A 23,537-nucleotide genomic window follows, 5' to 3' on the forward strand; every position below is an offset into this window, starting at 1 on the left:
CACCATCCTGGGTGGGCAGGCCAAAGCCAAAGCCTGATCCCCACTGTCCCAGGTTGGGGAGCCAAAGCCGAAGACCAAGGGCCCTAGCCCCAAACGGGCCTGTAACCGGAGACACGCCACCTAGGGCTGAAGCTGCAGAGCTTGGGCCCCTGGGCAGTGGGGCTTGGGCCCCAGACCCCAGCAAATGTAATGCCAGCCCTGGGAACCACCTTAAAATGGGATCATTACCCACTTTGGGGTCCCAACCCACAGTTTGAGAACCCTTTTGACATTGGCCTAGAAAATCATGCTGCACCAAGAGGTGGGTACAAGGAACATGCCAGCTGCATCATCCATTAACGGTGTAATACAAAGGTGTCTGGGGTCTTCTGAGAAGATGCACAAGCCCCCAGCAATGCGCACAGGGCACATTCCAGTGCCCACTGAAGTCAAATAGACTTCTTCCCCAAAAGAGAAATCTCTGATTTAATTGATGTGTAAATGGGTTAAAAATTGACCACAGGCCCAATCCTTCTGCCCTTAATCTTTTCCGTATCCAGGCAGAACTACCACTGATAACTAAATGGAATTCTGCCTGAGTCAGGTATGCAAGACTGGACCCCATTTTCACCAGAAACATGCATATGGAGAGCCCATCAGTAGCCAGATGTAAGAAAATACAGACTGATCAAAGTTCATCTCTGTTACTGAACTTCTGCTTAAGGACAGAACAGAGGGACAGCACACAAGAAGGCACTCTAGAAAAGGCAGCATAATTTGCAGAAACACAGTACAATTTTATCATGTGCCTAAGTCCCATTTTCAAAGGTGGTGCAGGCCATAAAGAACCTAAATCTCATTAAAAGTAAATAGAACTTAGTATCCTAAGTTCCAAAGAACATATTTCACTGGTATTTAGGTAACTAAAGACGCAGCTAGGCATGCAATGGGTTTTCAAAATCTCTTTGCAATTGAGATCCTCTGCCTGTCATTGTGAATTAGGCCTCTAACCTGTTTAGGCACTCTGGAAACCCCACTAGGCATCTATCTGAATTTTTAAGGGCTTAAATAGCTTTTGAAAGTGGGGTTTAGGTACCCAAGCCACTTTTGAAAGTTTTACTCACAGTCAAAACTTAAGCTTAAAACTAACTTAAACAAAATAACCCCAGGAAAAGGTTGTGCAAGAAAACCACTGTATTAATAGGTTTTGAAGAGCCGTCTTTATACCTATAACAGAACACTGATTAGTTATGGTGGTTTCAATCATTCCCAACCTGACCGGCTAGGTTCTCTCCGTGTACTAATCAACTTTGTGCAGACCTCCCCATTACTGCCCCTTCCAAGGTAGCATTTTCCCTGCCTCCAGACACTATGGAAAGCATTCTAAAGGATTTGGGGTCTGTGAGGAGAAATGGGAACAGGAATCACTAGAATTACCAAGAAAAACATACACAGCATAGAAGGAAAGAAAATAACAGAGGACTGATAGATTAATAGTTGTTTTACTGCAGTTTTCCCTAAAAGAGAAAGACCCTGACCCAGCAAAGCACTTACGCAGATGCTTAACTTTGAGCACCCAAATAGTCCCCTCTCATTCATTTAGGGCCTGATCCAAAGCCTTAGATTAGACTTGAGATCATGGTCAGACTACTTTGCAGGATCAGGGTCCAATACTGGTGCCAGTGGCAGGGCATACTCCCCCTTGGGGCATGCCTTTACATCTGGGTATAATATCACTAGTATCCAGTGCCTGCTACTGACTAGCTGCCTCTGGCACCAGGCCTTCTATGGCTCCACCTCCCCAGCCAACACACAAAGTTTAAACCCTTTCTGGGGTATCACAAACAAACCCCAGGGGGCTACTGAATGCTTTCCTCTTTACTCACAAACCCTATCTCAGAGCTTTTCTTGTAGGACCCTACCCTACCCCAGTAGCATGCTTCTCCCTTGATCCTCCCATTAGGCCCTAGCTCTGCCAGAGAGACACCTCTCACTTCTGCAGTCTCTCCATTAAGAGAGCTCCTTCCATCTACTTATTATGGTTTAGCTCTTGCCAGGAGCCAATTAGCTACTCACCTCCCCAGGTGCAAAGCATGACTAATTGATTGCATTTGCTAGCCTTGCAGGTGATGGAAATTAAGCCCCATCACACTACCACTACAGTTACAGGGCCTTTCCACTTGCTTTGCATATCCTTTCTTTGTTAAACTGCTGAAATATTCAGGATTGTAGTCCTCATCCTGTGAGTTGCTGTGTGACCTTATTTTCCCCTGGCCAATAACATTCACTCTGATGGTAGCTGAGCACCTCCCATACCCTCAACCCCCATTGATTTGAGGATGCTCAGGAGCTTGTATGATGAATACCCAATTACTAATATTCCTTTAGGGCTTGATCTGGCATCTACTGAAATCAAAGGGAGTTTTATTTTCCACTTATGAAATCAAGTACATTCAATAACAGCAACTCTTACGCTGCTGTGCTTACCCCTGCCTATTTGTTTTTAAATATTAACTTTTATGGTTTGCAAGAAAGTTAGTATTGACTAAAAAGTGCCATTAACATTTTAGAAAGTTATAATTTGAGTTTACTTAATTATTTTGTTCTTATTGGGTAAAGGTGTTGATATTGATCATTTTGATAGACTCAGTTTGAAGTACACTCATAAATAGGAAGGGCATTTAGAGATACAATATTATTCCCCTATGTCCTATTCTGAAATTCCTCCTGGTTTAGTTTATATGAAGCACTTTATCTAAGCAAATATGTTTCATTTTAATATGTTAAAAATGAGGTAGTTTATATGATAATGATTTAAGCCTCCAGTATCAGGCATTTATAATGAGCTATTTCATTGGCCCCTATTCACATGCAGAACACTAACAAAATGTTTTAATTTATTACCCGCTGAACTAACTGACAATTCTAAATGTGATAGGACACACAAAATAAGGGAATACACTTGGGCACAGGCATGATTTACCCAACAATATGTTCCTCAGACGTATAACCTACTGATCTGATAAACATCAAGACCTTAGACCTGATTCCAGGAATAAAAGAAATGATTACAGGCTCCAGCCATGAAATAGGTTATTCATAGGTTGCTCTGGGGAGGAGAGCAGGTAGTTTTCCCCCTTCATCAGCTGCAACTCAGAGCAACTACTAATTTAACATCTATCCCCAGAATCCCAAATTAGGACAACAACAAAGCAATTTGGTGTGATTACCACCCTCAGACTAGAGCTAGAATAAATATAATCATCCAATGCAGTTTCCAACCAAGGACTCATTCTGGATTAGTTAATCTCCAAAGCAAAAATGCTTTTGAATGTGCATCACTCAGGCACCTTAAAGATGATGAGCCCTATCCTCTGCTGGTGTAAATAGAATTAGTTCCATTGGCTTCAGTGGAGCTACACTGATTCAGACCAGCTGAGGATCTACCAAGATGTGTGGATACTTTCCAAATTCTTTGACATCTAACAGAATGCTGACTTCCCAGGTATTAGAAATGTAGGGTGTTGCATCAGGAACCTAACCACCCACCCTTTGACCTGACATCAGGATTACCATTTGGGGAATGTTATACCACCAGCATTCATTTCACACTCGTGCCATGCCTATGATTTATAGCAATATTCCCTACAACAAAGACTTATTCCTAGTGACTGGAGTTCTCTGCCATATTAAGTCACCGAATACAATTTGTACACCTACAGCATTTTAAGTAGACAGAATAATACGCAATGTTCATGCAACCCTGTCGACTCAACAATTATTTTTAAAAGTTAATGCAAAGCCAGATCTTTTTTTTGCATCTTAAAATTTTACTTTCGATATAATGTAATATAGAAAGTTCAGCAGATCCATTTTTGAAAAATTGGCCCTAAACACAGTCCAGAAGTTAAACCAAAATCAATGAAGAGATTTTTCTTATTATTTTTCTCAATATTCTTGTCCCATGTCAAAGTTTACTCCTCATGACTATGAGTTCTATTGATTAGATGGGTAACCATTCATGCAAAGATTAAACAACAGCAAAAATGGTAAAGCAAGATCTGTTTCAGCTCCATCTCTTTACCATTACTGTTTGTTTTAAGGAAGAGAAAAATGGCAAAATCTGCTTCCATTTAGAGTTCAGTTTCACTTCAGAAAACTTAAGACCCATTTGAAACCAGAGCTTCTTCTGATATACCTATGACCTAGAGAATTGACTCAGATTTCTTGGCTCTTCCTCCACTAGCTTTGATGTTCTTGTGACCAGTACTGATACTTAATTTGTAAATTCAGTGCCTTCTCTGATCATCTTTGACCTCCCCAGGGCTGCCCGGTGTGGAGGGGCGGGCCAGTGGAGCAATTTTCCCCGGGCCCCACAGGGGCCCCGCGAGCCCTGGCCCAGTGGTGGTCTGGGTCTTTGGCAGCATTTCAGTGGCGGGGGGCCCTTCAGTCGCTCCAGGTCTTCGGCGGCATTTCGGTGGTGGGGGGGATCCTTCAGTGCTGCCAAAGACACGGAGCGACTGAAGGGCCCCCCACCGCTGAAATGCCACCAAAGACCCGGACCGCCGCCGGGTGAGTACAAGCACTGCAGCTCCCCCGCTTTGCCCCAGGCCCCCTGAATCCTCTGAGCGGCTCTGGACCTCCCTGGTCTTTTCTGATTATCCCTTGTCTGCTTGGCTGTCCTCCAGCACTCCTACATGCCTTAAACCTGTTTGACTTGTGGTAACTTTTACAGCCCAAACCAGCAACAGTTATTCACTTTTTGAAAACACACAGGTGCACGGTGCATTCAGAGGAACCATATGAAGGAATAGATGTACAACAAACATCATCTCTGAGATTTCCTTTTAAAAAAAACCCTGAACATAAATTGTCCATCACAGAATCTCACTAGGATTAAGGGAAAGTACAGGAGAGATGCCTCAGACAGATAAGAGACAAAATTATCAAATGCAAAAAATAAATGAGGTTTTTTTTTTTGCTTCCATCGCTTGTTGGGAATATAGCAGAGTATTATTAACTCACAAGCAGACAATCTGACAAATTAGCTAACTTATTCCAGTGCACTACAGTCTTATCATAAATTAAGTTCACAGCCAATTTATCTTTGTTTATGTGCCAAAGTGTTCATAGAGATAATGGATGGTAAGTCACAAGTCCATGCTACTATTGCTCAGACAACTGTCCCATATAACATAATTTGCTAGATGTTAATGTCCTGCAATAACCCTTACATTATATTAAATCCCAAATTCAATGATGACAGTGAAATCACTTGAGAGGGAGAGCACAGGGACATTGGAAAAAGATGGAGATTTGCAGCCATTTGGCCACTAGAGGCAAAATGTTTGCTTAAGAGCTGAAAGAGCTAAAAGATCCATAGAGGATGTGCTACGGCTGTTGTTAGAGATGTGTGAACCATAGCAATGTTGATTTCCTGGTGTTTGTTTGTTTGTTTGTTACTGGAAACTGCAAACCAAATGGAAAAAAAAGTTTGTGCAGTCTAAAAATGGACAAGGAAACAACCAAAATAATCAAGTTTGACATGGCTTCAGGTCTCAACCCTTCAGCTTATTGTGATTTCCACCATAAACGATAAACAGCCTAAATTCATGTGGCCCAGATATGGCAAAAGATTCATGAACCTCAGACAATTTTTGAAATATTTTACAAAAGCCTAAATCCATTACTTGTAACAAAACCACAACCAGATGAGTTCACATAACAGTGAATTTTATATCAGAAAGAAAAAGATAAATGTTATGAAATGTGGTTAGTTTGTGAAATTGTTTGGATAAAGTTCCAGACCTCTTCTTGCATCGTGCCATGCTTGCCAACAATTTCTTATAAAGCAAAATTATAAAATCTTACTATCACAGGAGTTTTCTATTTTGAAGAGATCACATGAATATATGAGATAATTAATTATTGATATTCCTTGAGCAGGAATGGCTATTACTTGGTATTCAAACAAATATTGAAACTGCTGTTCAACAAGCTGGTGAACATTGGGATTAGAAGGAACGTATATGGTCAACCAGTTATATAGTCATTCCAGCCAATCAGTGGGTGTATTTAGACTCTCCAGGGGCTAGACATGGTGTGAAAGGTGATGCAAATCATATCCCCCTACTCTCAGTCTCCCTTAGGGCTTGGCTAGAAAATAACATTGTGATAGCACTGGACTTAGCACTTGGTATAGACAATGAAAAGTCATATTTTCCATTATGTCAACTGGCCATTGTTAACTCTAGAGTTAATTATGAATGGCTGAAGCAATTTATACATGATAATCCCTGTCTATGCTAATGGTGAAATCCTGGCCCCACTGAAGTCAATGACAAAACTTTCATTCATTTCAACAAAGACAGGATTTCAAGCGTTTAACATTGTGTTAGGAACCACAACCCCTCAATATCATATTTTAAGATGACGTAATTTTCTATTGTAGGCAATCTATTAGATATACTTATACCCACTCTAACATTGTGTGAAGAAGTCTAATTCAGTGTAGTACTGGGGAACCAGAGGGAAATGTAAGCTAATGTAGCCTCCACTTTACTTTAAATCTTCTTACACCTTATTTTGGCTTCTTATAAAATTTATACCGATATAAACTACCTCATACATAGGAAGAATAGATGAAGACCGGTCTAATGGAGTCTAACTATATGCCATAGAGGCGCTAAGATAATGTAAAGGAGACTAAAGCTTCAACTATCTTACACATCACCTCCGAATTTGGCCCTCAGTCACAGGACTTAAGTGATCCAGCTATTTGGTCATCTTTCTTCACTTGTTTTTGGAGGTTGGCTGGAAGCAGTGGCTTTCATCCTGAGAATCTCATTGTGAAAGAGAAGGAAAAATATAAAGTGGAAAGACATACCTACATTAAAATAATAAAAGGAAATGCATCTCTCTTTTCCTCTCCTCCGTGCTTGCTCTTATATGCCACTGTCCATCTTCTACTCATTCTCGCTTGCTGCTCTCCTGCAGGTGCCCAAATTCTAGCTATTACCATTTTCTGCTACTATGCCCTGCTCACCTAGAGCTACATAAACTACCAAAGCAACTATATATATTTTATTGCTGTATCTTTTTCATCCTATTCTCTATTGTCCTCCCCTTCAAACTCTCTACCAATACTTGCCTTCGTCCCCCACTCTTCTTAAAATTTAAACTTGTTGGGGAAGGGAACATACTTTTCACTAGGCACTGGGTAAAACTGAAGTAATAACAACAATATCCATGTGCGTAGGTAATTTAATATGTTGCTTATGCACAGTTCATCAGGTATCCTTATATTCAGAAAGACTTCAATCTTCTGGTTCACCTGGTCTCCTTTTTAAAATGAATCTAAAATTTAAAGCTCTCTCTTACTCAGCTAAGATGTTAAGAGGCAGATTTTCAAAAGCATCTAAAGAAGTTAGGTTCCTAATTCCCACTGCATTTCAATGGATGTTGAGTGCTGAATCTCGTAGGTGCTTTTGAAAACCCTAACCTAAATAGGGGGAGGAATAGAGGGAAAGGACAAGAAAATTATCTGTACAGATCTACTGTGTCCTGTTCACATCCATCCAACCATAACCAGTTACATAAACTATCCTGTTACTGGTAAGGATTAAACCTTATTGCAACCGGTGAGTGTAACAGCTGCCCTACTTCAAGGATAAATGTAAAGGATAAATGTAAACAACAATAGAGGCCTGAAATGTAAACAACAATAGAGGCCTGAAACCAAAATGCAGGCACATTTCACCATCCAAAACAAAGGCACATGTGAATCTGATCAGGAATTTGAACTATGTGCGTAGGGGGCTATTCGTGGAATATTGTTTGCTGGAAGTATGTGTCTGCATATCAGGGAGAGAAGTGGCAAAAAGAAATAAAAACAAATACACAAATACACAAAAACAATCAAACAACAACAAAACATAGTTACAAGGAGAAGGCTGCAACGAAGGTCCAGACAGGCTGAATAAGCACTGAGTGTGTGGTCCTGAGAAAAGCCTAGAGAGTGTGCTTTTGGGCTGAGTGCTGGTTTGTCAGGGGCATGATGTTGTGAGTAAGTTAACTATTTTCTGTCATTTGATTCTTGCTGTGGTCAAGGAAACAAGACATTGCACATTCTTTGTATATAAAGAATATTACATCAAAGATACCTGACTCCGTCATCAATTTCTCCACCTAATAGAAACAAAGTGAAGGGTCTCAAACTTTGACTGAAGCCCAAAAGGGTAACGATACAATCAGCTAAAATGGATTAGAGTTTCTAATTGATCAAAGATGGCAATATGAGAGAAGAATTTATTTTCTCTCCACTAAAACAATGTGCAACTAGTTGTTCTGAAGTCCCACTTTATCTGTTTCAATGGGACTTGATCTAAATCATTACCCAGGGCAACTTCTAATGCATTGGGTAATGTCAGTTCCCTGATCTGTTCAGTAATAAAAAGCATAAAAAAACTAACTCTCTTTAAGGTGGTTCCTCACATATCAAAATACCCAAGTAAATAAATGAATGTAGTGACTTTTCCTTGTTTGATTTCTGAAGTAACTTAAACAAATTAAACCCAAAAGGGAAGTTTTAGCCCAAAGTGTATACTTGCTTCTGAAGGTGTATATCCTGGCAGAAAGTCAGCCAGTGAGAAGAGGAAGTGGTTCTCATACCTCACTTTTCTAAGAGGATTCACAAGGCTGCACAGCCCTAAACCTGGGAGATACTGGTCTAGAAGTTGCTGGCCTGATGATTTAGTGATTCAGCAGACGCCTTCAGCAGCCTCTGCCAACAGGTGCTTTATGTGTTGAAAGCTGCACTTACGGAACCATTCACAGCTCATAACAACGTTCTACTGGCCTACATCAGTGGTTCTCAACGAGGGATACATATACCGCTGAGGGTATGCAGAGGTCTTCCAGGGGGTAGATCAACTCATCTAGATATTTGCCTAATATTACAACAGGCTACATAAAAAGTGGAGTGAAAATGGTTGCAATGTAGGCAAGAGTGGGAGAAGAAAAGGTATGGGAAGCGGGGGAAACCTAGGCATACATCTAGCATGTCTTCTTTTGCAGTGTTAAATAGGTCACAAGCCAGCATATCACAAGCATGGCCTTTAGCTTGTGACTTGGCCAGGTTGACTATAGTGCCTGAAGTTTTTTAAATGATTTTGTAAAAATCCTCTATTGCTACATTAATTGCAGTAAGAGCATAGGATAAACCTGTGTTAGTATGTCTAAGGGCTTGGGTGGTTTGGCTTTTGACCCAAGAATTTTATGACCTCTCAGAATTTAGGTTAAGCATATTTTGTATAGAATTGGTGCTTCCAAAATATCCTCCAATATGACCTAAGATGCCACATTTTTGTCTTTTGGCTGTGAGGGCTGGAATAACATATTGGTGCATTAGAAACTGCAGCTGATCCTGCAGGCATTGCAGGGAGCTGGGGTGGTCTGAGCATACATTTTGCAAGGGTGCAGAAAAATTGGACAAATCGTATTTAACCTGAACAGAGACCACAAGAACATCATGAAAAAGTGTTTTGTTTGGGCCTACTTGAATAATGCCGTCCGGTGCAGTAGGGTACAATGCCAGACAGATAGTAGGTCAGGTTGTAATATTGTATATCAGTACAATGTAAACATTTAACCGAGTGTACACAGTGTTCCTGACAATAGTGTCTCTCCATCCCAGGTTCCCACAGCAGAGGAGGAATGTCTGTCCATCCGGCATTTACAAACACTGTTAGGTTAATAAAAAGCACCCACCCCTCCCACAAACATTCCCAACCCATTAGCAGCCTTATAAAAGTTGTGAATCTCTACCAATCCATCCGAGGCCCTGGAAATAGAATGGTTTGTTTGTTCTAGAGGAGTATCCATAAATCGATACTCTGTCCTTTGGTTCTGTTCTCAACATTCTGTGCTCTTGCACCCTGAAATTGGGGGTCCTGTATGAGTGGGCCCACATCCCATGAAGCTAAATACTCAATTACAGTCCAGATCCGGTGAGATGCAGGGAGGGAGCCAAAGATTGCTCCCGGGCTGTGGTAGTCGGATTGGGACCTTGGAGCCTGGATGTTTTTGGAGGTGAGCTGTAACCATGATAGGTCCCAGGTGATCCGGTCTGGGGAGTAAGCCAAGTGTCTGGCTTTTTTACCCATTCGCTGCTGCCTCCTGTAGGAAGTTGCACATATTGACCAGCTTTGAAGCAGGTATCTTGTGTGACGTACCAAAGGCGGGCCCCAGAAGGCTGCATTAGGTATATTAACACAATTAACAATTAAGACAATTAACATGGGGAGCCCCATCTGTTACCTAGAAGGATACAATATAAACAAAATGAATTTATACATTTTAATTCTGGTTTTATGAACCCACGTTGGGATTCCTTGCACCTGCATGGAGATATCCGTATGGGCCAATACCATGTGCGGGCCAAAGTATTTTGGCTGAAGTACACCCGGGTTGTATGTCCTCACCATAGCCTGATCTCCCTCCTGTATGTCTGCCCAGGAGGGGGTTTCTGGAGGGTCCTGGGCTTCTTGTCGGTCTTGGATAGTTAGTCTTAGGGATTGTAAAACTTGATTTAGATGTTTGATATATTCCCATGCAGTGTCAGAGATCAGGGAGAGGGGAGCTGGGAATACATATCCTTCCCCCAATGACATGGTCATTCCAGTAATGAGTTCAAAGGGCAAAACTTCTGCACTAGCATTAGGGGTCGCCTTCATGGAAAGAAGGGCAGCAGGTAGTTGTACTACCCAGTTGGTTCCTTGAGATAGTGAAGCCTTTGTGATCTTTTTCTTTAAAGTTTGGTTTGCTCGTTCTACCAATCCAGAACTTTCAGGGTGGTATGGACAGTGGAATTTTTGTTTAATGCCCAAGGCATTACAGACCTCCTTCATGATTCGTCCTGTAAAATGCGTTCCCTGATCTGAATCTGCTGAACAGGGTAAGCCCCACTGGGGTCAGAATTCACTGGCCAGGATCTGGGCCACCATTCCTGCATCATTCTTAGTGGTGGGGAAAGATTCAATCCATCGAATAAAATTATCAGTTAGAACCAAGCAATATTTTTTTTCCTTTTACAGATGGCAAGGGAACTATGAAGTCAATTTGAATATTTTGCATAGGGCCTGTGCGTCGAGGCTGATACCTTATAGCTCCATTATATTTAGCTCATATGAGGCATCGTTGACAGTAGTCATGTATGTCCACTGTCATTTTAGGCCACCACCACTTTTTCTTTATGTGGTACAACATATCTCTTGGGTTTGGATGTGTTGGCAGTGCTAGAGATCACCAAGGTAAGCTATAATTGCTATAGGAGCCACAAACTGTTGATCTTTTGTGACCCAGGTGTTGGTTTTATAAATTTTGCAGGCATTTTCAATCCATGTCCAGTTTTCCTCTTTAGGACATTGCTCTTGTATCTCAGGTAGAGAAATTTGCTTTAAATCAGGAATTTGGGTGGCTGCTACTTGGAAATTGTCCTGCGGCATTGTGGCAGCCTTTTTAGCTGCCTTGTCTACGGCTGCATTTGCAAGGGAAAGAGGGTCATTGTTTCTGGTATGTGCCTGGATTTTGACTACAGCCACTTCGGATGGTTTTTGGATTGCTTCCAATAAATTTGTAATATATCCCCCATTTTTAAGAGGGGTACTGAATGAAGTGAGGTACCCCCTGTTAGTCCAGGAATCCAAATAATTATGAACCATCCTGAATGCATAGCAGCTATCCGTGTAAATAGTTACACTGTGACCTTCAGCTAGAAGGCAGGCTTGCCTTAAGGCCACCAATTCTGCCACTTGGGCCTAACAGGACTGTGGCAAGGGACTCGAGCAGAGACATATACCTGAGGGTACGTCTTTACTACCCGCCGTATCGGCGGGTAGCAATCAATTTCTCGGGGATCGATATATCGCGTCTCATCTAGACGCAATATATCGATCCCCGAACGCGCTCCTGTCGACTCCGGAACTCCACCAACCCAAACGGCGGTAGCAGAGTCGACATGGGGAGCCGCGGACATCGATCCCATGCTGTGAGGACGGTAGGTAATTCGATATAAGATACTTCGACTTCAGCTACGCTATTCACGTAACTGAAGTTGCGTATCTTAGATCGATTTTCCCCCATAGTGTAGACCAGCCCTGACAGGTCACAAACTGCCCAGTTGGTGTAAGTTTGACCGTTAACATAGTACTGGGATCCATTAACAAATAAAACAAAATAGTAAAAAGGTAATGGCTATTCAGATATAAATTGGTCCTTAACAATAGTATCCTCAGAGAGAGGGCACTGATGAGGTTCCCCTGTGGTCAGCATCAAAGTAGCAGGATTAAGAAGATTAGCGTGTGCAATTGTAATGTGTGGGCTTAAGAGGCTGCACTCTCACTTGGACCATTGGGCCGAGGTGATTTTTGAAAATCAGCCCCCATCCAGGATTTTATGAACCACATGTGACACAAAGTTTGTGAGAGGGGCCCCAGAGACTAGAGGGTCTGTGACAGTTATGGCCTGAGAAGCTGCCTCCACAGCTTGGAGGCAGTGGTTAAAGGCTAGAGCTACCGGATCAAGGCGAGTGGAGAAATAGGCCATGGGGCGGCACCTGTCACAGTGGTTTTGAGTGAGCACAGCAACAGCATGACCGTCCTATACATGTGTCTAAAGTTTAAATGGTACTGTGGGGCGGGGGAACCCAAGTGCAGGGGCAGAGAGAAGGGCTATTTTAAGTTTGGTTAAGCAGTGGTCGTGTTCTGGTGACCAAGAAATGAGGTCTGAGGAGGCTTGGGCCCCTTTAAGGAGATTGTTGAGAGCGTGTGCTAAGGCGGAAAAGGATGGAACAAACTGCCTACAAAAGACCCATTAGTTTGCATAGCTCGTGCACTGTTGTGGGTCATGGGGCTGCAGCAATTGCAATTCAACGGTCTAAGGTAAGGACTTATGAGTCCTGGGAGACTATGTAGTCCAGATATTGGACCATAGGTAAAGCTACCTGGGCTTTCCAAGGATTGGCTTTTAGGCCTGTATCTGCCAAGGCCTGAAGTAGCAGCTGAAAGGGAAGTATGTGGTCAGAGACCATACAGGAGGCAAGCAATAGATCATCAACATATTGTAAACATGCAGAGTTGGCAGCAGCCCAATTTACCGAGGAGATAGCCTTAGCCATAACCCAGTGGAAAAGAGTAGGGGAGTTGTGGAAACCTTGGGGCAGGCAGACCCAACTGTAGTGGGTGGGGCCAAAGATGAATGCAAACCAGGGCTGTTTGCAGGTGGGAGTTAAAACCTTCCTTTAACAGTTTTAGAAATGCCTGATCAGTTTTCTTTGGATTGGCAATGCCTGCATTACTTGAATATGTCTCCCATTTCCACTCACAATATTGAGCAGCGGGCTCATCCTTGCCTTGTACGTATCCCACTATTAGTCCCAATTACCAGCTCCATTCCCCAAGGCGTTTTGGACAGCTTCCTTAAAATCAGTGCAGGCATGAGTCATATCATTTTCTGATTCAAATTTGATGGAGGCCCAAGTGTCATTTCAGTGCTCTTCCTAGGGGATCTTGACTCATCAAAGGTCGGGGCATTTAGCTTTAGTTAGGATATGAAGATCCCTGGGATGTAATGTATAGGTGGTAACCATCGGACTTATTTTTTTCCCAGAATGCCAAATTTGGGTCTTTGGGCTTCAGATCAGGGAGATCTTTTCAGTAAGCCCCTAATTTCCTCTGTGCTGAGAGGAGTGTACTTATAAGTATTATGAGCCACTCTGTTATCTGCTGGTCCTGACCACCGCATGGTTACTTGGAGAGGGGCCAGGAGAGTGCTGGTACTTAATTCTGGGTTAAAAGGAGGAGGACAATTACCCTGATTTTCCCCCATGTGTGCCAGGTTCCAATCCTGGATTTGTTTTTCAAGGTGTTTCCAATTGATTTTGTTTTGGTCTTTATCAGTATCGCTGCCTGAACCAGAGTCAGTAAAATTACCCTTTTGTTGTATGCTAACAGCAATACTGCATGCAGAAAAGCTGCTTTCTTTTATTTTTGCTTTTAGAGTATTGTTTTCTGCTTGAAGCTCACTTAATTTGTGGTTTAAGTCTGTCTTTTGGTTTAGCTCTGATGTAAGAGTCTTTTGGAGCGTTTCCAATTCCCATAACTTTCTTTCATATTCACAGTACAGTATTACGATTCCTTTCTTTAACTTTCTTTCATCTGACCAGACCACCACAATATGCTATCCTTCACACTCATACCCTCATTCCATACTCATTGCCATAGTCTTTTGAACCTTCCCATGTTTTCCTTTTATAAAATCAACGATTCTCCCTCCCGTAGAGGGTATCATTGATGAACCCTGGGGCAAGTCATACCATATTGTTACCCAGATTCCTGAAACCCACTCAAGTGGTGTTTCAGGGGAACTGACTGAAAACACCTTTGTAGTCAGCATTACTGAAGCACGCTCTGATGCTCAGTACTTGGTGTTGTAGCCTTTGCCTACAGCGATCCCTGCAACCCGAAAACCCTGGTGTTGCAGTCTTCGCCTACAGTGATCACTGCAACCCGAAAACCCTGACCACAAACACAATCCCATTCAGTCCTCGTCTGTGCCCCCAACATGTGGTTCATATTTTAAAAAGGGGGTGCTAAGGGGTGTCTCGGAGAGTCCCAAACCAAGGTGTGCACTAGAGATGGTAAGTAAAAGGTACTCACCTCTATCCCTCATTGTGAGAAACTTTACGAGGATTCCTGATCACACTCTGCTTGCTGTGCTCAACTGCAAAGCAAGGAGATTCTTTTCCCCAAGAATCAGGCAGCACAGACAATACTGAAGAGGTTTATTCATGGCAGCGGGAAGACTTCAAAAGTATGGTGTTACAGTGACCAGTTATATACATTTTCTTATCAATCCATTTGCATTTATCTTGTACTTACAGAGACAAACATTGTTTCAGAGAGAGAGAGAGAGAGAGAGAGAGAGAGAACACTTAACATGATAATGACAGGTGCAGAACGTACAAATAGAAACCATTCTGATTACATCAATTATCTATGACTACCCTTAAGGCAAATGGGGTGGTAGAGGTGAGTGTTCACAGATATCCGGAGAGCTGTGGAGGATTTGTACGGTTCTTCCTCACTGAGAGGCCGAGTTACTGGGCGGAGATCTGGCCATTTAAGTTACCAAATGTTTACAGCTGCCATTGTCCTTGGGCCTCTGGTATTCCTGCTTGTTAGTTATGTGGATTTCTGCCTCAGCTGCTAATTGAATTTTTAACTCTTGCCTAACAATACTATACAATGAAATGTAAGTACAATATTTATATTCCAATTGATTTATTTTATAATTATACGGTAAAAATGCAAAAGCAAGAAATTTTCAGTAATAGTGTGCTGTGACACTTTTCTATTCTTACATCTGATTTTGTAAGCAAGTAGTTTTTAAGTGAGGTGAAACTTGGGGTATGCAAGACAAATCAGACTCCTGAAAGGGGTACAGTAGTCTGGAAAGGTTGAGAGTCATTGCTTTATCTGAACTATGTACATATACTCTAATATAAGTAACTGTTACATAGAACTATCATTACACTGTGAAGCTCCCAACCATAACATAAAACTGTTCCAATCTCCTGACAACAATAAAAATAGGACAGCAGCAGCTCCACCTCCTACCCTTCCTTAGGCTGAATTTCCTATGAGGTGCTGGGGACAGCTCCCAGCACTCTGCAACAGCTTCAATGAATCTGGCTGACACATATGTGGATCTGTGAATCGATCAATGCTAAAGTTAAAGCCACTTTGGGGGAAAAATCATTAACCAGAGGAAAAGAATTCAAGTAAAACAAAATTAAATAATAAAACAATGTCCTTTTACCCTGCTAATCAGAACTACGGGGTAATATGCTTCAGACTGATGGTTAGATAGGAAATCATTTGCAGGTAATTTGAAAGGCTCATCAAGATTTTATTTATTCTCTCATGACACAGTGGACTCGAAAACACTCTTCACATTTCAGGACCTTTTGAATTCTTCTTACATTCCGTGTAGTTGCCTTTCAGTTGGCCAGAAACTGCATAGATTCCCAGCTGGCCAATTAAGTTTCTCGGGCTCTCAGTATGGCCTTCCTTAATTCAGTAATGAGTGAAAAGTCTCTTCAGGGAATGCACTAGATAGTACATGCGACATTACTGTTTCTAATTGCAGTGACTGTACGAAGCACTGAAAGGATAGGAAAAAGGATAGGAATTCACTTGCACATTTTTGTAGCTGTAGGGCAATTAACATCACATTTACTACTAGCCCAATTTCAAATGGAGCTAGTATTTAATAGTTTTCCAGTTTATATTACACTGGGTATTACAGTGGTCCTGTGCCAGAGATGTTTGGGTAATTTAACACAAGGCAATGTTGAAAGGCCCTGTGTAGCTCAGGTATTAATTATTAATTGTTATCATTATTGCATGCATTCCTAAGGCATCCATAATGGCCCATCTGGTGTGCCCCTTACATCACATAGAAATGCAACTTCTCTCTGTCAGAGGAAGGGAGAGGGGATGAGACTCTCCTCTCCAAGTCTTTTGGCAGGAACTGCTTCTTTAACAAAAGTGGAAAACCCAGGTGATGTTCAGAATGCAATGTTAGGACCATGCCAGCATCAAATGACAGGAAAGCCAGTATATAGGGATGAGTCTGCAGCAAGGTGCCACGTAGGAAGCATGACTTTGGCCGAGCCATATCTCTGGTGGGAGCAAATTCCACAGAGGAACATCAATCAAGAAAATCCATCCTTCAGCCCCCACCAGTACTACTTTGGGACCAACAATAAAACAATTCTTGTTGATCACAACCTGCATTTTGGGTGAGGAAACTGAAGCCATCTCTGAAGAAGACCTAGTCCATTAGGTCTTTATAGATAAGCATAAGGACTTTGAATTGAACCTAGGATTTATTTGGCAGTCCATGGATAGAATGGAGCACAAGCATGGAAAAATGTGAATTGCCTCTAATATACCACAGGGTAAGATTTTGAGAGCGAGAAAGAGATAATAAAATAGCACCCATTTCCCCTATAGAAACTACATTTTGTCTCCTCAGAATCCAGAAAAAAATTCTAGGCAAACCCACAAAGTAAGACACTTTTTTGTGAAACCACAAGAACTTAATTATTTCCTCATTTGTGAGAATCTTTTTTCATTCTCTCCACCCCTTTATCTGCTGTTTCCAGTTAAGATACTCAATCAATAAGCATCCATCTATCTGAAAAATATCCACATATTTTTGTTCCAGAAATTAAGCTGGAAACTGCTATCTTGTGACATTTCCAATGCACCCTGCATTGAGATGAATGAAGAATTCTGCACTGTAGCGTCTCTTTATTTTCAATTTTTGTTTGTATATATACACATATATATCTTCACTCATCATGATTAACCTTCCTATTTGGGGCTGTCTTCCTTACAGATATAATGTGCTATCTGTAGTAGTACCACTTAATAAACAAGTAGCTTCATTCTGTACTTCTGCAAATTCAAAATGGTTTTAAGGTGTAGCCCCATGCAGAGCACATTACAATAATCCAGCTCAAGATGCCAGAGGCATGGGTAACCATGGTGAGGTCTTCATTTGAAAGGAAAGATTGAAACCATTTTGTTAAGTACCAGTGCTAAAAAGCACTCTTGATAACTACGGCCTTCAAAACATCCAGAAGCCAATGGGGACACAACAGGACCCTCACTTTGTAAACCTATGTAACAAACATTTAATTAGGGCTGCCTATTATGAGTCTTGATACTGAGGTCAGCAGGAACATTCTGCTGCACGAAAAAGGTTGCATGCCAGTTCAATGGTACAGGGAGATTATGCAGCTCTAAAATGTTACCTAATAGATTTATATTACTTGCAAACAGTCCATCAAAAACAGTGTATGTATAAAATTGATGATCCATTTAAAAAAAAAATCTCTGGGGCATCTAATCCTAACTTCTCTGGCATTCTGTATTCATACATTACTGAACCTGAAATGTTCTAGAAGTTTGCTCCAAGAGATTTACTGTCCTACTACTTTGATTAACATGGCCTTGTACCATTCAGCATTAAATTCTAAGCTGGAGCTTTTCTTTCCAGGATCAGACAATCTTGGGTTTAATTGCTCACATTTATTGTGTATTGGTGTAATTGCATGTTGAATTGTTTCCTGTCTACATTAATCTCCCCTCTGCTTTTATCAGCTCTACTAGCATCCTTAAAATTGGTTCTGCTGTCATAGTGCCATTAAATCACATGACTAGGCCACCTGTTGTTTGGGTTAATTTTAAATTAATGCTGGTTAAACTATTAATCAAAAGTACTACAGCATCCTTCAGTAACACTGTTTCAAGCTACAATGTTTTGGTCCATTACAGTAAAATGCAGTAACAATTTTTACTGATTAGCCTAAATGTCAGACCCAACCCGCCCCATGGCATTTTTAGTTGTGGTGTGAAGAAAAGTCTAGCTCTTCGAATGCTCATTCTTCTGGGATTTTGCTGAACTGTGTGATTGCAAGCTCTGATGCATGCAGTGAGACTGTAGCAGCTTTTTCCCACTGCTTGTAGTCCCTTCTCAGTGTTCAGTGAAAATAAATGAAGGGTGAGGCAGAGGAGAGTCAGGTCAGAAAGAGCAGACAATTAAAAGGAAGTTGGAAAAAAAAAGGAAAGTTAGTGCCCCTAACAACATCCTCCAAAAGCTGGTCACCTCAAAGTGGGGAGCCAATCCAGCTGCTTTGTGGACCACTGCTGTCATCATGTGCTACTCCAGGGCACAGTATGCATGTCCAGTGTGGGTGTAATCCATCTATGCTAACAGTTGTAATGGAATAACATGATCTCTAAAGCCAACACCAAATGATAGCCTGTACTTACTAAAAAAAGAACAGGAGTACTTGTGGCACTTTAGAGACTAACAAATTTGTTTCAGTATAAGCTTTTGTGGGATACAGCCTGTACTTACTGGCTGGCATTCTACCACCTGATATCAGGCGGAGGGTAGCAAGCCAAAGGGAAAGATCATGGCAAATGGAAGATCCAAGGCATTTATTATATGGTCACACTGGAGTAATCAAATGCCTTAAATCATGAAAGACTTTTATAACCAGTGTTGTGCCTTGCCAGCTGTCATATCCAAAGGCACAACTGAGGTTATGGAAAGAAAGATGCATTAAAATAGATCTGGAACGTCAAGAGAATCTTCTCAGAGGTGCTGATACAGACTAGTCAATGTGGTGATGCCTGAACTGTGTGTGCACGCAAACTGGCAGATCAAAGTCTAACATGATCAAATAGGGCTACTCTAATGACATGAATATATGTGAGTGTGGTGAGGTGCAGACCATGAACAACCTGATCATTTGCTGACTCCTTGGGGAGATCTGTTTGAAGGAGTACCTTGCTGCAGCAATGGAAAGAAAGAGATATTGCTTGTGCACAGTTCTGGTGAAAGCATCTAGTTTGTGACAAGGACATGAGAAGAATACTGCCTCATTGGAATCCTAGTTGATGTGTAAATGTAAGTGAACTGAAAAGTGTGTAGATAAATCATAAGATGCCCAATAATTCATTCAGGAGCCAGAAAGACCACCTGCAGAAAGAAAATAATTAGGATGTTAAAAATTTTCTCCAAGTGGGATATTTGCTCTGACAACACAAAGTGTATGTGTGTCCTCTGAAATGGTACCAAAGGTGCTAACTAGATGCAGGATCAAAAAGACTCTTTGAAATGTTCATTATGAAACTATATAAATGGTGTGCAGGGAAGGAGAGATTTTGAGGGAAGGAAAAGTTTGTATATCAAGGGATGCTGAACTTAATCAAACATGCTGTAGGAAAGAGATATAGTTGTAAGTATATGTTCTATGAGCTTTGACATCAGAGATAAAAGATGATGTAATTTCTAACATTATTACTCTCTCAAATTTTTAATCATAATGTGGGTCATATCTTATTAGAGACTTGCTTTCACAGACCTGTCATTTGCACTCATGGAGACCACCTCTCTTCCCATTGCTGATTGTGTAACACTTCTATAGGAAGAACATATTGCTTCCATGTAGAGGAATATTAGGAAAGTACTTAACATACCCTTAGCTGTATTTTTATGTGGTTTAGCAACTGGAAGCAAGGTGGAGGAGCCAGCACCATAAGACCAGTCAGCTCACTGGGGATCACCAGCAAGTTATCTGTGAGCCATAGAGTGGGAACCTCTAAATATTGAATGAATGAAAACTGAAGATCACAAAGCTCAAGAACTATTATTTTTAAAAGCTGACAGAGGGGCTGGATTGGCCAAATCATCAACACTGCATTAGTAACTTCCTGGGACCCAGATCCTCAACTGATGGAAATCAACTTGGCTCTGTTGAAGCCAGTGGAGCTACACCAATTTCCACTAGCTAAGGCAACTGCCCACTGTCCAGGAGATGCTACCCTGAAGCAACATGAAATAAAACTGTTTGAGAACTACCAACCTGAATGCTCATTAAATCAGAATATTTGTATTTCTATTAATGCAAAAGAGTATGATCAAAAGATCCAGTTGACTATTCATATGCACTCCATTTATTCTAGCCATATATTTATTCAATTTAATTTTTTTCTATGAAATTGAATCGGAGATACTTATATTGAGGACATTAACTGCCAAATATTTAAAAGGCAGCAAACTAGGCTTTTAAACTATGTAGGAAACTAAGTCAAAAAAGGTGGACCAGTCTAGATACTGGGTCAAAAAGTACACATATGGGCCTTTCCTAAAAGGAACTGTGGAGATGATGACTATGGTCATGGTCAGTATGTGGGAAAGCCTTAAGAACTTGAGGGTAGCTTGGATCTTATTATAGATACTTTGACTAGATCCAGACAATATGTAGGTACATCTGACTTTGAATGCAAGACCCTGCACTTGCAAACTGAGTAACTGAGCACACACATGTTGAGATATGTGCAAATATCACTTTGTATTTGCATGTACAATTACCCATTTTGCAACTACAAATACAGATTTTTAAACATGTGAACAGATGCACTCACAGATACAGTTCTGGACCCTCAGTCTTATTTTCAGAGGTACTGAGTATCCAGAAGTTCCTTTGACTTAACTGAGAGTTTCAAGAGCTGAGTACCTCTGAAAAACAGGCTAGAATTCTCTTCCATAAGCAATTGAAAATCGGGAGGACTTAAAGGTTCAGATAACCTGAATATTCATCCAAACTACAATGCAAAGCTTTTCTGTCAATGGTGCCTACTAACCTTCCTATTTCTGGGCCTAAATCTTCAAAATTGCATTGCCAGGCACAGTAATTGCATGTACAAATAATCAGCTGAGATTTCTAGGGGAATGTCTACACTGGATCTGGAAGGTCTAATTTCCAACTCTATCTCTGATTGAAAATAGAAGTATAGCCACAGTAGCAGGAGGGGCTAGCCACCCAAGTATACATCTAGGGTCTTGGATACGATCATACTCAGGGGGCTAGCATCTCCTGTTGCTCGTGCCATTGTGGTTACACTTTTATGTTTAATACAGTAACTCCATCAGAACTAGTGTGGCTATGCCTCCTTAGGCTAGAAATTACACCTTCTAGCTATTACAGCCAGAGTATGAAGCCCTTAACTTTCGCTGGTGCACAGTTACTCATTGCAGGACTACTCAGATAAGTAAGTAATCACCAGTGGGAATAAGGACTTCACAATCTGACCCAAAGTGATCATTTGAGTGAACAATTAAACGTCCATATTTTTAGAAGCACAAGATTTTGAAGATTTGAGGCCAAATTCACCACCATCATAAATAGCTCCAACTCTACTGAAGACTCTTGGTCTCTGCTGTGCCTAAGTTATATATATGCCACCATGATATAATCTAAGAGCCACAGAAATTGATGGAGTTTCCAAGTTTCCCAATCATGAGTTTCTATCAGTATCTCCTGTAAAATGTAAAGCTAGCAAACATACATTAAAAACAATCTTTCTTTTTTTTTTGGCAAAGAGATGGAGCTTAATCTCTAGTGATGAGCTTCTGCAGCAGCTAGTTTGAGACCAAAGCTATGATCTGAGTAGGATATTTATCAGAAGAAACATTGCTGAGCAGACTGCCAGGAGAAAGATTTATCAGTTGGCTACTGCACTGCAAAGGTCAAAAGAGCACAAAGTGGAAGGGAACTCAAGAGAAATTTAGCTCCAGCACTTCCCCACAGTGGGACCATGAACCAGCAATTGAGAAATAATCAAAAGTTTCATAGTGTAAATCAGTCGTGACAAGCATGATCCTGAGACTATAGGAATAGACTAGAGGGGAGAGAGAAGAGATTCACATTTTTTAAAAAAAGACAATAATGAAAGAGGAAGAAGAGTTAATTCCAGAATCTATTCAGCCATTGAGAGAGAGAGAGAGGGTAAAATGACACATGCTGAAGTGTCTGCAGTCCCCAGGTGATACCCCAGGCTATCTCTCATTCACCTCATACACAAACCACCCAACCCTCTGCCTTTCTCAGTGCGTAATTGAAATCAGCACCTGAATGGAGAACAGCCAGCTAAGTGAGACACAAGTGAGACTGAGATGGATACTACTAAGAAGACAAACACTTTGAAAAATGTACCTCTTGGATTACATTCCTCAGTATCGAAGGCACTTATTCTCAGATAGTTGTCAGTCAAACGCCTTGGGATGCTTTTGGCTTCCTGAATAGTATTGGATGCCCTTAAATAATCATAAAGCAAACAACACTCATCTGTGGTTGGCACCACAACTGATTAAACCTAACCATAGCCCTGGTAACCTAGGCTATTTGTGACCTCAAGTCTTGATTATTACAATTTATTATACATAGGAATGAAGCCATATGCCCTGAAAACTTCCAACTGGTACAAAACATTGCAGCCCATCTGCTTAGCAACAAAGGCCACTGTGAGAACATCAGTTTGGTTCCACCGCTCTGTGTAATGCCTCTCTATTGAGAACAGAGTCTAGTTCAAGGTCTGTGTCTTGATATTCAAAGTCCTCCATAGGATTGGCTCTAGCTATCTGATTGATCACCTCTCCCTCTTTTACTATGACCTCACATGCCAGCTATGTTCCATTGGAACAATTACATTGTCAGCTCCTAGGGGGAGACTCAAAGAACTTGGAGACAGAACTTTCACAGGAGCTGGACTAGACTATGGAATTCAGTCCTGCAAGAAATGAGATTGAAGGCAGACCTCTCCATTTTTAAAAATTAATGACATTTCTTCAACTTAGCTTTTCCTCAGGTAGTTCTTCACACATGCCTAGACACGCACACACATGCACAATAACTTGAGCAAGTGTTTTTAAAAAAAACATTTAAACTAATCAATCTATTTCTGCTACAGACTGGAAAGTAGAAAGAGAGAAAGACTGTGTCTACAAGGACAAAAAGGTGTGAAGTATTCCAGTTACATTTGCTCAACTGGGTTGAAAACCCCCATTAATGTCCATACAGACAGTTTTACACATTTAAGATCAATGTTTCAATTGAAACACACATTTTTGCTCTTGCA

General features: G+C 41.2%; 1 long non-coding RNA gene across 2 annotated transcripts in view; it reads right to left on the minus strand.

The window, feature by feature from the left end:
- Positions 1-22,973, minus strand: part of LOC120396725 — a 39,795-nt gene extending 16,822 nt beyond the window's left edge. The window contains exons 1-2 of one of the 2 annotated variants that reach the window (XR_005593326.1): positions 22,616-22,822; positions 15,925-16,200 (exon numbers count right to left, since the gene is read on the minus strand). This is a non-coding gene — a long non-coding RNA (uncharacterized LOC120396725). Of the gene's footprint in view, positions 1-15,924; positions 16,201-22,615 lie in introns of those variants that run through there. The other variant, XR_005593327.1, reaches the window with a different exon arrangement.
- Between the last annotated feature and the right edge of the window lie 564 nt (positions 22,974-23,537).

Source organism: Mauremys reevesii, linkage group 2 (assembly GCF_016161935.1).
Source record: "Mauremys reevesii isolate NIE-2019 linkage group 2, ASM1616193v1, whole genome shotgun sequence".
NCBI classification, from domain to species: Eukaryota; Metazoa; Chordata; order Testudines; family Geoemydidae; genus Mauremys; species Mauremys reevesii.